The sequence below is a fragment of the Protopterus annectens genome, chromosome 8.part0, assembly GCF_019279795.1.
Source record: "Protopterus annectens isolate FY-2018-M chromosome 8.part0, PAN1.0, whole genome shotgun sequence".
Classification (NCBI taxonomy): domain Eukaryota; kingdom Metazoa; phylum Chordata; order Ceratodontiformes; family Protopteridae; genus Protopterus; species Protopterus annectens.
In genome coordinates, this window is record NC_056741.1 from 1,381,611,483 (window position 1) to 1,381,627,035 (window position 15,553).

The following is a 15,553-nucleotide window of genomic DNA, read 5'->3' on the forward strand; positions in this document are numbered from 1 at the left end:
ATCACAAGCAGAAAGAAATAATTTAAAGTGGAAAGGGGGGCAATTCAAGAAATAAGGAAAGAATGGGATTTTGGATGCAGATCCTTGGGAAGAACAACAATGATACAGAATATTATATAAAGTAGCTGAAAGCATACTAACAACTAAGCCAACACGGGACTGGAAAAGGAGATCCTGCCAATATGGATAACTGCAATTAGCAGTACAGAGAACAGACAAGAGGGGAAGTGGTAACGAAACCAAGGTACTAGGAGCAAATAATTAGAGAAAGAAAGGAAACAGAATGGGAACAGGCAAAGAATATATTTGGATTGCAGGCTGATTGCCTTCCCCATCAGGGATTGATAACAGAATACAGACAAAGAAAGGTACAACTGGAATTGGGATCTTTAGAAAAGGGTAGAAACAATTTTAAATAAGAAAAAAATGCGAATTGTGGAAACAATACATGCACAAGAGGAACAAGGTTTAAAAGAAGGCAGTATTTGAATAAGCTATGTAATGTTTGACTGACCATGACTGGTTAGATTATAAGTGATGTATAATATTTGCAACTACAATTCTGTCAGAATGGTTTGTAATGTATAATGTTTGCAGCTAAACTTGTGTTAGTATGGTTTGTTTTCATTTACATAAATGTAAGACAGCCCAGGTCATATGTAATAATTTAATAAAGACGTTTCTTGTTTAATAGAGTACAGACAGAGATAGGGATAGTGTAATCCTAAATGAATAACATGCAGTGGCTACGTTTTTAATTGAATCTAGAGCAGAAGCTGCTGTTATTAGTAGGTCATTTAAAATATTGCACGATAAGTACAGGAATCAATCAGAAGAGGCCAGAAAAGATTGGGGACAGTGATTAGATATGCAATTCACAAAGAAATAATGATAAAACATATGTATGGCTCCCAAATACGCAACAACGTCGAGAAGATTTCAAATTTTTGCCTGGAAGTATTTACACAGATACTTTTATACCCCAAGCAGACTCCAATTAATTTTTCCTCGTGTAGATGGCAAATGTTGGAGGTGGGATAAGGAAGAAAGAGGTAACTGGGAACATGTGTTTTGGGAGTATGAGTTGCTAGACTTGAAGATTACTTTACAGAGTACTCTGTCAGGAAAACTGGAAGGGCAAATGACTAAGGATTTTTTTTTTTTTTTTTTTAGTTGAGATGCAGAACATGAGTTGCCTAGACATAATAAGGCCTTGTTAACTTTAATTCTGGTGGCTGCTAAAAAAAAGCAATCACTAGAAAATGGAAAGCAAAATCTAGACCAACTACACTTGAAGTAGTGAATATTGTAATAGAGATGAAAAAAGAGGAAGTGGGATCTTTGGAAAGGGGTAGGAGTACATTTACATAGAAAATGGAAATTGTGGTAACAATACTTGCAGAAAAAATGTTTTGAAGGAACAATGACGTTTGAACAGTAGGTAGGAATTGAACTTATATAATATAATGATTACTTTATAACTATATGTGATGTATAATGTTTGTAAATGTGAACTTGTTAATACAGTATGATTACTTTTATATAAATGTAAGTCTGCCTAACTCACAAGTGATAATTCAGTAAAGGTGTTTAAAAAAAATGAATAAACAAATCATGCAAAAAAAAAAATTTGCCCTGTGCGACTAGCAGATAAATATGAGTACAGTTTGGGGAGGGACACATGTATGTCGACTGTGGTGGCAAGTGACACAGTGCTTTTCACTGGACAATGTGGGAAACTCAACAAGGCATGTGTAAACACACTGAAAAGAAAGGCGCTGTAATGCGTATATGTATTAGGTTATTCATTTATCGAATTGATTCAGTACCATGTTAAAGGACTGTTGAAAGATGGGAATTTCTTCCCTTATTTCAAATAAGATGACATAAATATGACATTCTGCACTTTCATGGTAGCGGATGCAAAGAAAATAAGTCCATGAATGCATTACGCAGATATCCACAGAAAAGCACCAAGAAAATGGAAAGCCTAGACTACTTGACAGAAGTATCAGTGCAAGTGTAGAGCTGTTTACAGGACTGTGCAGGAAAAAAATAGTATCAATGCACCGTCACCTTAAATTCAGAAAGGACTCATTGTGCCAAAGTCACAAGACTAGCATATTCTTTTCCATTATGGCAGTTAAAATCAGATGCTTCACTAATCCAGCAGAAATTGCATGCTACAGCAATCAGCTTCTGAAATTTGAGATGCCACCTGACCTTCCATTTTACTTGTTCTTTGGTTACCAGAAGTCCAAATGACTTGACAAACCCTGGCACATTGAAAAAACACAACAGCTTTCAATATACCAAATGCATGAATGACTGGTAATAAAAAGAATATCACTGTTATGTTATAAGCTTCAAAACATGACTGGCAACTAGTTCTACCATGCTGTGATACTTAAAGCTAAACTTTCAACATGCTGGGTAACAATGATTCAGAATGAATGCAAAGTTCTTTCAAATGATGCAACTCACAATTTGCACTGAAGTGTTACTATACAGAGTGGCACTGTTCGGGTTTACTACAGGGGTGTACCAGGCATACCCTTTGTACTCTAAAGAGTACATTTTTTCTGAGCATCAGAAACACTGGGGCTTTATTAGGCCATATTATTATCTACAACCATTTGAATTAATCTCTCTAACAACATGTACATAAAACTTGTTTACAAAGAGGAGCGCAAGTTAAAATCCTCTAATAGTTTTTGACTTATCAGTTGAAAATGTTACAGACATGAAGTGCTGTGGAGGGGTGGGGAGCAACAGCTTTAAAAATGTGCCCAATTTTTAAATGGCAGGTAGGTTGGGGGGCAGCAATAAGAGTTTGTGTGTACAAAACAGAATTCACTGACTACACTCATGGTTTATTATTAGCATAATTCAGATGCAGGACACCTTTAAAAGTATTGCACTTGGCCTTGTGACAACTGGTTGGATTTCTATATTTAACAATGGCAATTTAGACTTTAGAATAGGCCATAAGCAAGGAAATATCAGTAAGGGTAGGGAAAAGATGAACTTTTGAAATAAAAGCACTTCTCTGCCAGCCAAATGGTCACAGTAGCTTCTGGTGCATTAATGATTCCCTGAAAGTAGCCAAAATTTATAAAAGCTTTGACATCAGTCATAATGTGGGCAGATGCTAAGTAGTCACTGAACATTCTTCCTCCTTACTATGACCATGAAAAATGGATGGCAGTTCTCTTGCCTAGCACAACATCATGGGCAAACCAATTTGCCAAAATTAAAGGACTCTAAAGCTGATCTAGGACTTGAAAGCCTAAAACCATGTGAAATCTGACCACAAACAGGGGAAGCAAGTTTTCACAGAGCCCACCAAAATCATAGGAATCATATGGCATCACAATACCAGCAGATGCAATCCACTCTGGATAAACTACAGTTCCCAAGAGACCTTGCTGCAGATTAAACCATGCACCCGATGACTACTTCCGGTGGAATAAGGTCAACAGGAAAAGCTGCTGTAGTCAGTCAGAGACTAACTTGTTCAACATAAACCAACAAAGTTCCATGCAGCCAGGGGAACTTAAATAAGCAAACTAATTCTAACAGAACCATGTGGTTTGAACAATGGATCAATTTAGACTTGAATTTTAACAGAGAGGAGACGGTTAACAGACAAACGAACATTAACACACGTTTGCGTACATTTGAACTTAAAATGAACAAGGTACATAGTCTACAAATTGACAATGCCTATCTGGCAGAATGTATTCGGGTACAAAGAGTACCCAAAGGACTGCGTATGTTTCCAAATGGCATTAAACCAGGGCAGGAAGAACTTAAAGAACTTTTAGCCATGTTTGACCAGCATGACTTAGAGTGGTTGCATTTCATTATCAAAATTAACAGTAGTAAAATTCAAAAGTTAATGGATGAAATTAATGTGTTAAATCAAAATATTGTGGAGGATGATTGTTTTATGAATTTTGAAGTGAAATACGATATTTTTAACAGAACTGAACAAGTTAAAGAAAATGTGTTAAGGAAACAAGGGAAACTAAGGAGGGATGAACTTTATTATCAGCACAAGGAGGCATACCACTTCCAAAACGTTATTATGAACCCCCCCCCCCTTTAACCAGAACAGGCAAGATGCAGAAGTTAGGATAGGCCAATATGATGAGAGAAATGAGTCTAACAACTAAGAAACAGAGTTATATGAAAGTGAAACAGATTAAGTTTTTGAACAAGACTTCCCTCTTCCAAGGAGGTCAGAAAGAATTCTGACTAGAAACAGAAACCAAAATAATAATTTTTCGGGTGACCGCAGACACCAAGGGGACAAGGGCCCAAAGGGCAAAGACAGTTTTGGAAAAACAGGAAGGGGAACAGGTACTGAATTTATGTACACAGGTACAACCCAGCATTTCACCATTTAAAGGGAAACTTTGTTCGCAAGGGTTCCACGTTTATAATTACACATAAATGGAAATCACTGAACCACATTTCTCTCTTTTTAGGAAAGGGTTTAAGTTTGTATCTGGGAGTAAAGTAGACATAGTGGATGTACTCACAGAAATTAAAATTTATATTAGGAAGCTGAATTTTCAACTACAGTTTAAACAAGAGGCAGAAAGAACCCCAGTAGGTAATAGATTCAAGAGAAAGTTTATACAACCCACCTATACATCCTACTTTAGTGGATTTTGAAAGAATATGTACAAAAGAAATTTATCAAGCCTATTATTTGCATAAAAATAAAACTTTTAACCTCACAGGAGAGGAAGCCTTAGAATTGAAAAAACTAAGAGATTCAGATGGATACAGGGTGTTGAGACCTGATAAAGGGGGTGGGGTGGTGGAAAAAAATGATTATGTGAATGATAAAGCAAACACTCTGACACAGATCACTATGAAATAGTTTCCAGAGGTGAAATAGACATAGCTCATAAAAAGCTAATGCTATTCCTGGAAGACCGTTTATTTCGGGGTGTGATTAATGAACAAACTTTTAGATTTTTGTTTAATGACCTCCCCATACATCCCCATGTGCTCCACTATTACAGATTTTAAATTAGAACTAGGACATTTAAGTTCTATGTTTCTGGCCAGAGGGCACCCCCCAAAAATGGTTTATGATTTGGCTGACGAAATTCTGAGGGGTGGGGAAACAAGTTTGTTCCACCTTTAGATCAAGAAACAACCACAAATAGGGTGGGGAGACCAAGCAATAATAAAAAAAACAAGAATATACCAACACTATGGTTACACAGTTTGAAACTTTTGATGGTAAAGTCAAGGATATTTTGACTTACAACTGGTTAATATTGCAATGTAACTAAAAGTTAAGTAACAAACTGGGAGAAAAAACACTATTTACAACTAAGGTGGGACATAACTTGAAATTTTTGTTTGAACATCCCATCCACCAACAACCCACCCAAGGAGGTACAACTAGTTCTGGTTTATGCAAGTATTGTCCCTACATTTACACAGGTAAGGAAGCAATGGTAGGTGACCCCAGAGAAAGATTTACTTGAAAAAAGGGAACTGTGATAGCAGGGGGTTAGTATATATAGTTATTTGTCAAGGCTGTTACATGTTCTATGTGGGGAAAACAGAAAGATCCCCAAGTAAAAGAATATATGAACATTTATATGCTATTGAGACACATGATACTAATAATGCGTTACATAAACATACACCCTCTTGTGGGGTTAGGCAAGGATTTTGTTTTGGTATCTTGGAAATTATTAAGAAAGATATTAGAAGGGGGGACGGGTCAAATAACATATATAGGAGTGAGTATAGATGGCAGATTTTGTTAAATGCCACTCAACCTCCAGGTCTGAATGACCATGTTTCCCTTGTACCTATACTTAAAGAAAGAGCAACTAAACTATTAACTGTGAAAGTTTTTATAGAAAGTTTTTGAACAACATAGGTTTGTTTTGTATTCATAGTAATAATAATTTAATATTCATTAATAATAATTATTTTCATTTAAAATGGAAACCACTAATATATTGTGATTTTAGAATGACTACTTGAATGTTTTAAAAGTTCATGAACACTTATTGGATAATTGAATTATTTAAGTACTTAATTGCGGTTAATTAATTCAAGGATAAAAAGCACTTTGTGACTGAATGTTAACTGTTTTGATAAAGTCCTGTAGTGTGGCGGACAAAAGCGCTTGACTTATTTTGTGGCTGTGAATAAAACGGAAGAATATTACTTTGGACTCTTCTTTTGGTATCAGGTCTGGTTCCACGAGGTGTGTTGGTTTATAAAATCATAGGAATCCTATCTTGTAGGGCTGAGGAAGTAAAGAAACAGTGCTAAGAAGGGGAAAGTACAAAGTACAGTTGTGTGCACTTACCATAAATGTGTATGTTAGAGTCTATTCACTGTTGCAATCATCACACTTGGGTTATCCTGCCAGGGGTAGCCCTCATTCAACCCGAATACCAGAGGTTTAGTATTTCTGAGTCAGTTGCTGTCACTCCAAGACTGACGTCAGGTCGTCAGTGGTATAAAATCAGGCAGCAGACGCCATTACATCAGTTTTTCTTGCCCCAAGTGTCAGGGAGCCCCCAAATAGGGAGCTAGGTTATGGTGGAAGAACACCACCAATAGAAAGTAAATACCAAAAACTCCCTGTAAGGAGAGAGGAAGAGAGAGAGATACAAGGGGGATGGAGGGTGGGAAACCAGGACTGCAACAGTGAATACACTCGAACATCTACATTTATGGTAAGTGTACACAACTGTACTATGTTCTTCTTGTATCACTGTTGCAGTCATCACACTTGGGTTGATTCCCAAAGCTGAAGAAATGGGTGGAGGTAATCAAGAAGACTGGGGGCTGGCTAGGATGCCCTGCAAAACTGCGGTGGCAAAGCCTGCTCTGGATCTGGAGAAGATAGGCAAGCTGTAATGCTTGGTGAAGGTATGAACAGAAGTTCATGTTGCAGCCTCCAGAATGTCCCTGGTGGGGACCCCTCTGAGAAAAGCTGCAGAGGTGGAGGTTGCCCTGGTGGAATGTGTCCTGACCCCCTTTGGAGGCAGTTTCTCATGGTGTTTGTAGCAGAAATGAATGCAGTGTGCTACCAATTTTGGAGACTGTTTGGATATGGCCTTGCCCTCTACCCCTGCTGCAAAACTGACTAGTAATTGGTCTTTTTTTTCTAAAAGATTTAGTCCTATCCAGACAGAATCTGAGCAGTTTGTGCACATCTAGAGAGTGCAGAATCCTTTCCCCCTTGTTTTGTGGGTTAGGGAAAAAGATAGACAAATTAATGAATTGGTTGAGAGCCACACTGGGCACCACTTTAGGCATGAAGTATGGGTTAGTCCTGAGGGAGACCCTGTCAACATGGAAAACGATAAAGGGCTCTACAGCCATGAGTGCTTGTAGCTCTGAAACTCTTCTAGCTGAAGTAATGACCAGAAGCAAGGCTGTTTTCTAAGATAGGAATTTTAACTCTGCTGAAGCTGCAGGCTCAGAGGGGGTAGGGTGAGCTTTTCCAATACCGAGTTAAGGTCCCAAGCTGGGGTAGGAGCTCTTCTGGGTGGCCTTAAGTTGTTAGCCCCTCTTAGAAACCGTTTGATGAGAGGGTGTGAGAAGAGAGGTGGCTCTGTGCTGTAATGAGCAGAGATGGCAGAGGCATGAATTTTAATATAAGAGAAGGATAGACCCCTGTGTAGTAGGTCTGCTAGGTAATCCAGGATGAGAGGTAGGGAGGGCTGTGCAGTTTCGGCTCCCTTAGCCTGGATCCAGGTGGAAAATCGTTTCCATCGTTTCCATTTGTTAGCATAGGATTTTCTAGTGCTGGGGCATCTGGCCTCACGTATAACATCCCGGACATGTTTGCTTATGCTGGCAGCTGGAGGAGAGGTCAGGGAATAAAGCCAGGCTGCCAGGTTCAGGGTCTGCAATTGTGGATGCATGAATTCTCCATTCTTCTGGGTCAGGAGAGTTGGGATCTAAGGTAGGTGCCATGGTTGCAGGGGTGACAGGCTGCGCAACAGTGGGCACCAGTGCTGGAGTGGCCAGTCTGGGCAATTAAGATTGCCCTTGGTTTTTCCTTCCTTATTTTGAGCAGTACCCATGAAATGAGTGGTAGAGGGGGAAATGTATAGAGTGAGAGGTTTACCCACTGGAAGGATAGAGCATCCATTTTCCAGGCCTTGCTTTGAGGTTAGACCAGAAATGAAAATTGCCAGCACCAAGAATGGATTTAATAATAGCTTTTATTTAAGCTGAATTTCTAGACCGGTTTCAGCATATTGCTTTCATCAGTAGATAGTTACACATGAAATGAGAAGGTCCTGCTTTAAATACCTTTCTAACAGGAGGTAGAATGACATCATATCCTGTCCCAAAAAGAAAGAGAATGTTACAAAATAAACATCAAAGTAAAAAGAAATATTAATAAACAATTCAAAATGCATGTGAGTAAGCAGAAAACACAAGGGTAAAAAGTTTGGAGGATCTATTCATGTCAGTAGTGAAATAGATTTACCTTGTACCAATGTGCTCAATATTTCAAAGAAATTCAGCTTAAATAAAAGCTATTATTAAATCCATTCTTGGTGCTGGCAATTTTCATTTCTGGTCTAACTAGCTTGCTTGCCTTGCACCAGCCGTACTTGCTAGCTTCCTTTTCTTGTTCACATTTATGTTTTGCTGGCTGTTGGCGTTGGAATGGATTAAGGAGTCGCAGTAGCGCCATTTTGTGTTATTCCTGTGTCTGTTGAGGAGGGCTCCTCATCTGGAGTTGGCATTTATGTTACATATCACTTTTGCTTTATGTACATCTTCTTTGCATGTGCCTTTTCGTTGGGTTCCAGTGGATTACCATTTCGTTGCCTTGGATTTCATTTTGTGGAGTTATTTGTCAGATTGTAACGCTTTTTTTTTGGAGAAAGCATGGCTTCAGCTATTTTTTATGTTCTTTAAACAACTTTGGGATTACCTTGATATGGAACATTTACAAGGACTCGACCTGGTGTTTCAACACGGGCAGAGGCGTAGATTTTTGTAAAGTCCTTTCAGATTACAACGCTTGGGTCTGTGAACACTTGGTTTCAGCTATTTTGGATGTCCTTTGGTCATTCGGGGATTAAACAGGTGCTTGATACTAACAGGGAGATGAGCTGGCACTTCTAAACGGGCAGAGGTGAATGTTTTTGTTCAATACCACATGGATTAGAGAGTTCACTATTGGACTATTTCTACAGGAACAAATATATACTCAGGTACTTTTACATATATGGTTTTCTCATTTGTTATTTTTTCTTCTGTGGGGACTGTTGAGATAGTTACTTTTCCATTTTTGGACTCTCATATCGAATAATATTTACAATTTTGGCTGCTTCATGACCGTTGGATGGATATTTCAATGAGGGGAATATAAAAGCAAATATTTTTTGACATTCATCTTTCGCTCTACAGTTGCAGCATTTTCGTGCAAGTCTCTATCAAGAACTTGGACCTTCATTACGAATTGTTCTATGAAACTTGGGACTATATGATTTATAATTCACAGTATGTCGTTGTACTTATGATTGCTTAATCATTTTTTGTGATGATATTCACTATTATATTTTGAATACTGGCCACATTTTTGAATAGGTATATGGTAATCAGCAATATAATGTTTCCATTTAAACAGAATAAGGTATTGAATTTTTTCCAAATACTTCCTGCTTTTTTCTAAGAAGCCTTTATGCTTATATTTCTTACTCATTGGGGTTACATGCTGTTTATGCCAATTTTTGCACAATCTTTGAATACTGAGTGGGATGTGAATTTCTGTCATCATTTTTTGGGTAACTCAGGATATTTGCTGAACTTATGAAAAATATACATTTTGGAAAGACTATAGCAAGATATATTCTTGCTTATCAAGCAGATTAGATTGCTTCATTATTTTTATTTTTTTCCAGGAATATACCATTTTATATGACTACCTTTATATTGTCTATGTCAGGCCTTGTATATTGTCCATATATCTAGTTACATTTAGATAGGGATATTCATGTTGTGGTTAAATTGTATATCATTTATGCAATTCTTAATTTTGGGCCTTGCTAATTATTTTGTTTAATAATACAGACACTAGTTTTGATATATACAATAAGTGTCTTTCAATATTCTAGTAGGATATGTTATATTGTGTTTATTAAAGCACATTATACTGTTTAATTTCTCTGCTGTTTAGCAGGAATATATCATGATTACACTCAACATATGACCTTTTATACAAGCTGGTCAGGTCAGGCTTTGCATATTAGTTATACATCAGTAATATCTGGATAGGGACATTCATGTGGTGACTGGATTTACTATAACCCTTGCTATTCTCATTTGTGGCATTGCTTATAATTTTGGCCAAGACCACAGACATCTGTTATGTCAATACATTTTTTGGTATAATTTAAGCAGGATATTTCATGCCTACTTAGCTTATCATATTGCTCCCTATTTTTTTATTTTTTTTATTTTTGCTCTTGAGTAGGAATATATTGTGTCAGCTTTTATTAATACTATAGGATTATTTTTATACCTTATTATTGGTAGAAATCTGAACAGTCTCCCCTTTTTAGTTTGATGGTTTTTCTCAGGGGGAACACTGATTAATGTCAGCCACATGTAGTACTTATTTGATCTTGATGTACTATATGAAAATATCATGTTAGCAGTATTGTTTAAAAGTGATATCATAACTATTATTTCAGGTTAATCCAACAGCTAGATCTGTCTCTCTCTTGATTTTTTGGTCATCCATGGGTCACTTTTTTCCCCCGTCTGACTCAAACTGACACAGTTATACATATAGATATATTATATTTTGGGATTTTTGATACTGTCCCTGGTTCTTTGCTGGGACCACATTTTTGATTGGCTTTGATCTGCCAGCTATTAATATCAATCTCAGGCAACTTATTGTCATGGATCTACAGAAGTTATTATCCGGCCTATGTGCAGACAAAGATGACATACAGGTTTTTGGCATTGGCACAATGTCAATGGAATCGGTTAGTGGTCCAATTTTAGATCCAGTTGACGGTTGCTCCCGCTTGTTTAATCAGTTAAGCAAGCAAATCAAAACATTAAGGACAAATATTTGGCATCACAAATTGTTCAAGGCCTATCAGAATCAAAAAATATCCCCTAGGGGGTTAAGGTAAAAAATTCTGCCATTGGTAGGAACACCAGATGACATTTTACTCAAAGATTGGCAGCTAGCACAGCAGGAGGCAGCCATGTCATTTGTGAACATACTGGCATCTTTTTATGAAAGAACTGTTCAGACCAATATTTTGGAAGTAGAAAAAACATGCCATGATCTTAAGAAATTTGAAGAACAAACCAATTTCAAGGGTGGCCTGAGCAAATTATCCAAGGAACTGGTGATTCTTGAAAATAATCTTAAAACTAAAAAACTTCATAAATTCTCAAGAGACAGGGAGGATTATGACAAAGGCAAGCAGTTTGAGTCACACAGAGGAGTGAGGTTTGCCCAGGGTACCAAAAATCCACCTTATGTGCACAAAAAGAGGCCTAGGTCCATTTTAAAAAAGACAGGCTTCAGTAACACTACTTCTGGTGAGGAGTCCTCCACAACAGACACAGAATCTTTTGGCACTGGTGACTCACCAAATGGTAAGAGGGGACGAACATCAGATGACCCTTTAGGGGTAGAAAACATAGGGGAGGCAGAAAACACAAGGGTAAAAAGTTTGGAGGATCTATTCATGTCAGTAGTGAAATAGATTTACCTTGTACCAATGTGCTCAATATTTCAAAGTATGTTTTATCTCAAGATGAATACACATTACTCAATAAAGGTCTTGGATTTATTCCTGGCTTTTTCATTGATGAGAGTTCTTTAGTATCAGATACCATTGCATTTTGTAGAAAGATTAACCTGAACTTATTTTTCAGACAACAGGATCATTCTGATCCTTCTCAAAGATCTTCTGAATTTCGGTTTCATAAATCAACATTTAATCCTCCAATGGATAAATATGTGGCTATTTTTCAACAGGCAGTTATAAAAGACCTGCATTTTCATTTGAGATCGGATTATAACATCAAGCATAATTTATCCAAACCAGAACAACTTGCCCTAACACGTCTCAAGAATAACACTGACATTGTCATTCTCTCTGCTGACAAGGGGGGGTGCGGTGGTAGTTATGGATGCCGATTATTATTGGGATGAAGGAAATAGACAGTTGTCTAACCATCATCATTATATGAAAATGGATACCGACCCTACACCCAACTTCAAAAGAGAAATAGATGACTTTTTACAAGAGGCTGTGGATGCTGGTATCATTTCTGACAAGATCAGATCACATTTGATGGTCAAAGATCCAGCTAAACAATATTTATATTTATTATCAAAAATCCACAAATCTCTACATGAACCGCCGGGCAGACCTATTTTATCTGGTATTGGATCACTCACAGAACCTCTTTCTGTTTCTCATCGAAAAACTGAAACCCCTTTTGTCTCTAATTAGAGCCAGACTTCAAAATACTACTGAATTTTTACAAATTGTCTCTGAATCAGAACTGGAGCCAGATTGGCTAATGTGTACCCTAGATGTCAGGTCTCTATATACTAGCATTCCACATTGGGCAGGATTAGCAGCTTTGGAGTTTTGGTTACACAAAGCTAACATTTATGCCCCAGGATTTAATACATTACTTATTTGCATGGCTGAACATATCCTTACTAAGAATATCTTCTACTTTAAACAAGATTGCTATTGGCAAATACAGGGTACAGCAATGGGTGCTTCATTTGCACCAATTTATGCTGACCTTTACATGGGCTATGTGGAGGAACACATCATCTATGATGAGTTACATAATGTATACATACCAGAGATTGATATCTGGAGAAGATATTTGGACTGTTGGCTAGTTTGGAAAGGTGGTAGTGATTATCTTCAGGAATTTGTTGAACATCTTAATGGAAATATTTGGGGTACAGAATTTACGGTGGATTATCATCATAATGAAATACATTTTTTGGATGTCTATTTACAGCGTCAACCAGATAATACACTAAAAACCTCTGTATATCGCAAATTTCCCGAATATAACACCTTGCTCCATGCCAATAGTTTACATCCGAAACATACCATCAATAATATTCCTAAATCACAGTTTTTGCGACTAAAAAGGATATGTTCCTCTGAGCAAGGTTTAAAACAACATCATAATGACTTAGACAACAGGTTTCTTACTAGAGGATATTCCAGACATGCCATTAATTCTGCCATGCAATGGAGCAAAAACCAATCTAGGGACTCATTACTGCAATATAAAGAACACCAAAAACAAACCAATCTAGAAAGTTGTAGATTTGTTACAACCTATACATCTCCTTAATATTATAGATAAACACTGGAACATACTGAAGTCTCATTCTCTCAGAGGATTATTTGGGGGAGCAATGCTCATTTTCATACAGAAAGGGGAAAACACTTGGATCTCACTTTTCTCATTATAAGAAGCTTAACTTTAGGGATGATACTTTATCCCAAAGAACGTTAACAGGTGAGAAAGTAGTTGGAATATACCCTTGTGGTCATTGTAGCTTTTGTGGCTACATATTTAAAACTAAAACTTTCACTAGCAAAAACACTGGTCATTTATATGATATTGTTTTTTTTGGTAACTGTAGTTCAGATTGGATTATTTATTTAGCAACATGCACATGTCAAGCCTTTTATGTTGGACAGACATCTAGACAGTTTAGAATCAGAATATCTGAACACCTGGGGGATATCAGAAATTGTAGGATCACAAATGCATTGTAAGACACACTATGAAGCATCCCACTGCCAAGTTTTCATTTACGATAATTGATCATATTACAGGCAACCGTGCTCTTAAAACTGGATGGCATGATATTCTGAATAACAAAGAAAAAAGATGGATAGTGAAACTAGGCAGTTTGTTTTCCCCTGGACTTAATGACAAATTATCATAATTCATATTTTGTTCATTTTTTGACTTAAATATTGTTGTTAGAATATGTTCATTTTTTACGCACATGCATTTTGAATTGTTTATTAATATTTATTTTTACTTTGATGTTTATTTTGTAACATTCTCTTTCTTTTTGGGACAGGATATGATGTCATTCTACCTCCTGTTAGAAAGGTATTTAAAGCAGGACCTTCTCATTTCATGTGTAACTATCTACTGACGAAAGCAATATGCTGAAACCGGTCTAGGAATTCAGCTTAAATAAAAGCTATTATTAAATCCATTCTTCGTGCTGGTAATTTTCATTTCTGGTCTAACTAGCTTGCTTGCCTTGCACCAGCCGTACTTGCTGGCTTCCTTTTCTTGTTCTTGCTTTGAGTTTCCCTGGTGCAGAATTTGCTGAGCTGATGATTGGAGTGGGAGGCAAAGGAGGTCCACCTTTGGGGTGCCCCATTTCGTGTTTATATCACGTTACTGAAAGATGAAAATAGCGTTCGTTACTGAAAGATGAAACTAGCGAACGCTATTTCATCAGCCCCAAAACATCTAAACATGAAAATATCGAACATTCAGAACAGCAATTTTTTCCCATGGAAAAAATTCGCTGCTCCGAAACACATACATACAACGCAAGCACATCAAGCAAACAGCAACCACACTCATACACTTAAATTCCTACATCTAACGCTACACTAAACTAAACATACACTATCTACCCACTTATCTTAACCCAAACCTTAACCCTAAGGTCTGTCACTATCGCACACACGCCTAACCCACGCCCTAATCCTAACTCACTTAACCTGCCCCTAACCCCAACGTACAAACAATTGCACTTACCTGAACCCAACCCGTAACTTTCCACCACAGCGTTAAGAATAGCGAAGCCACAGAAATGGCCAACCAAATTCTTTCCCGAGGAAAGAACTCACTGTTCTGCAGCTTCGCTATTCTTAGCATTCACTGAATAGTGTTCGATATCAGAACATTCGAAGTTTTAATACTTTGACATTCTGATACAGCCCCCCCATTTCTGGGTTACAAGGTTGAGGTTTCTGTGGTCTAGGTGCCACTTGTGTGGGTCTAGCAGATTTCTGCTCAAGATGTCTGCCAGAGAGTTTTGGGAGCCTGGCAGGAATTCTGCTAGCAGGTGTATTTGCATGGCTGAGGCCGTGTGCCAAAGGGTCATGGCGAGCCTGCAGAGAGAATAAGAGCAAGTCCCTCCCTGCTTGTTGATATACATCATCACTGTGGTGTTATCTGTTTTGACCACTAGAGGCCCCGGGGAGAGCAGGGGGTCTGAAAGCTGTCTGGGCGTGCTGAACAGCTAGCATCTCTTTTTAGTTGATGTGCAGATGTATTTGATATGGGCTCCAATGGCCCTGAATGTAACTGCCGTCCAGGTGTGCACCCCAGGCACACTCTGATGCATCTGTGGTGAGGGTCTGGGCAACGTGGGGTTATGAGAAGCGAGTCCCTTGTTGTGGTTGCATGCTGCTGCCCACCAAAGAAAAACTTTCCTCAGACAGGGTCTCATAGGTATGATAGTTTCCAGGTCTTG

The 15,553-nt window shown here is 37.8% G+C and overlaps 1 protein-coding gene across 1 annotated transcript in view; it reads right to left on the reverse strand.

Annotated features, from left to right (window-relative positions):
- Positions 1–15,553, reverse strand: part of SIDT2 (SID1 transmembrane family member 2) — a 1,446,738-nt gene that overhangs the window by 1,344,429 nt on the left and 86,756 nt on the right. The gene's annotated exons all lie outside the window — the stretch shown is intronic.